The sequence below is a fragment of the Lutra lutra genome, chromosome 1, assembly GCF_902655055.1.
Source record: "Lutra lutra chromosome 1, mLutLut1.2, whole genome shotgun sequence".
Taxonomy (NCBI): Eukaryota; Metazoa; Chordata; class Mammalia; order Carnivora; family Mustelidae; genus Lutra; species Lutra lutra.
The window spans coordinates 212,395,423-212,398,421 of NC_062278.1; the positions used below are offsets into that span (position 1 = coordinate 212,395,423).

Genomic DNA, 2,999 nt, shown 5'->3' on the forward strand with positions numbered 1-2,999 from the left:
GACTCCATTGAGACCCCTTTGAGGTAACATGGAAAAGTTGGAAGGACATGTCTGTGTGCACAAAACTTGTGACTCTGTGTCACATCATGGACAGGAATCCAAGCTTGCTGGTAAGTCATCCGTGGTTATGAGGATGATATATAATGTATGATAATGATACTCTTTACCCACTGACACTTTAGAGGTTATGGCAAAATTTTGAATAGTGGGAAATACTTCATTTAGAGAAATGGAAGGATCAGAATCCAGAAAATAATTTAATAAAACCCCAAACATGCCTACCACTTTTTCATCTTAATGAACATTCTTTAAAATGGATTCTGATATTCCATAATTCAATGAATAGATGAAGTGCCTATATCAAATGTATGTTTTAATATTTTGCTTTATCACACTTAAAGCCAAGGTTGATTATAAAGCCATATATTATCATTCTATTTTATCCATATCTGTCTTTCTGTATAGATTCCACTTGGAGAATGTATTTTACTATCATTTGTTTTTTTGCTAAAGACTATGGTAGGCATGATGAACATAAGCTGTGTAACAACAGGATACTAATGCGTAGAAAAATTTCCATGAACAGCTACAATCACCAGTATATCTAAGTATCCATTCTCAGGCAGAACAGTAAAGATAACAATATGCAAAGGAATGATGTTCATGAGAGGGAAGCACAGTGGTCTTAGATTTTCCTCTATTATAAATTTACATAAATAGCCCTGGTGGCCAAGAGTAGATTTTCCATAGGAGTATTATTCAGTCAAACTAAAGAAACTATACTTACTCTGATGTATTTTGTTTGAGAAGAATTTTTTTTTCAAAGATTGAATTTATTTACTTGACAGAGATCACAAGTAGGCAGAGAGGTGTTGGGGGGAGTAGGCTCCCCACTGAGTAGAAAGTCCAATGCGGGGCTCAATCCCAGAACCCTGGGACCATGACCCGAGCTGAAGGCAGAGGCTTTAACCCCCTGAGCCACCCAGAAGGCCCGAGAAGAAATAATTCTTAACAGATTCATGGAGTCCTTTGAATAAGTGAGAATGTCCAAATATTTTGCATTTGAGATTAGGAATGACATTGAGAGAGCAAGGTAATGACAAAGGGAAAATCTCTTGGATATCAGAGTTATCACAAAGCTTAATAAACTGAGTTATGTAAATTAAGCAGAGAGGTTAAAAAAATAGAAATTCCCAGAAAAAAAAATAGAAGAGGCATGTTCCACTTCCACAATCTGATCAATGTATCTCAACATTTGGATCAGGCTTTCGGCTCTGCAATCATGGGCACTTCTTCAGTGCCGGGACAATTATCCCTTTTAGAGCTGTCATCCTAGAGAATCTCATCAGAGCTTCCTTTATGTCTTTATTCCTCAGGCTGTAGATGAATGGGTTCAGCATGGGTGTAACCACCGTGTACATAACCGAGGCTACTGTATTTGAGTGGGAGCTCTTGGTAGCAGCAGAGCTAAGGTACACTCCTAGGCTCGTACAATAAAATAAGGAGACAACTGAAAGGTGAGATGTACAGGTGGAAAATGATTTATACTTGCCCTGAGTTGATGAGATCCCACATATGGAGGAAACAATCTTAGAGTAAGAGTAAAGGATACCAATGAAGGGACCAACAGCCACCAGCATGGCTGCAAAATACATCACCGTATTATAGAGAAAGCTGTCAGAACATGCAAGTTGGATCATCTGGTTGAGTTCACAGAAAAAGTGGGGGATTTCCACCTCTACCACAACACCATGGAAGTGTGTAGTAAAGAATGAAAGACACTCAGGATCCAACGTACCAGAACCAGCAGTCCACAAAGCCAGGGGTTCATGATGACTGTGTAGTGCAGTGGGTGACAGATGGCCACAAAGCAGTCATAAGCCATCACAGTCAGGAGGAACATGTCTAATCCTGTAAATAGTATGAAAAAATACATCTGTGTGATGCAGCCTGCATAGGTTATGACTTTGTTCTGAGTCTGGATGTTCCACAGCATCTTGGGACAGTGGTGGAGGTGAAACAGATGTCTACAAAAGACAGGTTTGCAAGGAAGGAGTACATGGGGGTGTGTAGGTGGGAGTCAGAGCTGACAGCCAGGATGATGAGCAGGTTTCCAAACACAGTGATCAGATACATGGAGAGGAAGAGCCCAAATATGAGGGGCTGCAGTTCTGGTTTCTCTGAAAATCCCAGAAGCTGGAACTCTGAAATTCCTGTATTGTTTCCTAGGTCCATGTGTTAGAGGTGACTACCAGCACAGAGGGAAGTAACAGAATTAATTTGCTCACATTGTGGAAATGCAACAATTTATATTTTCCAGTCAATAAAGTAATCGCAGTATTTTGTGAATGGATTTGGGCCCCTTAAGAGGATCCTTAGTTCTCTCTGATTAGGAATTTTCATCACAACATCCAATGTTTCCCCAGAAGGTCGGGCATTTTACAGTTTCAGTAAGAAAATATATCATGCTTTTGAAAAATATATACAATGTCAACCATGTTTTGGAAATTCTAGTCATAAAGTAGTGGGTGTTGAAAAGCAAAAGTCCCTACAATTCAATGATGGCAATAGGGTAGATGGATATGTAAAGATTAAATAATCACGAGGTGGGGAGAGATGATATGAACAGAACAAAAGCAGGTTAAGGGAGAGAATGTGTCAGGTGTTATGTTGGGTGTTCAGTCAAGGTTGGGTAAGAAGGTTACATTTGAAATGAGACTTCATGGAAGAGTGGGTGGAAGAGAGAGGTCTTCCTGATAGAGGAAACAGCTGGTGCAAAGGCCCTGAGGAAGTGCTTCTGTCAGAAAATCAAGGCACAAAAGTAAGCCTGTGTGTTGAGGGGAATGGACAACAGTGATGAAAGGTGGTGGCAGTGAATTTTGTAGAATCATGTGGCCTCATACCTGCTCAATATTCAAGACACAGGGACTTCCTTGTCCACACTGTGTACCTCTTCCTTTTTATGATCTGGTTGCATCAACCTCCTGTCCATTGAACAC

The 2,999-nt window shown here is 40.2% G+C and overlaps 1 pseudogene; it reads right to left on the bottom strand.

Moving 5' to 3' along the window:
• Nucleotides 1-1,280: 1,280 nt before the first annotated feature.
• On the bottom strand, nt 1,281-2,235 carry LOC125106762 (olfactory receptor-like protein OLF4; annotated as a pseudogene).
• Nucleotides 2,236-2,999: the final 764 nt, after the last annotated feature.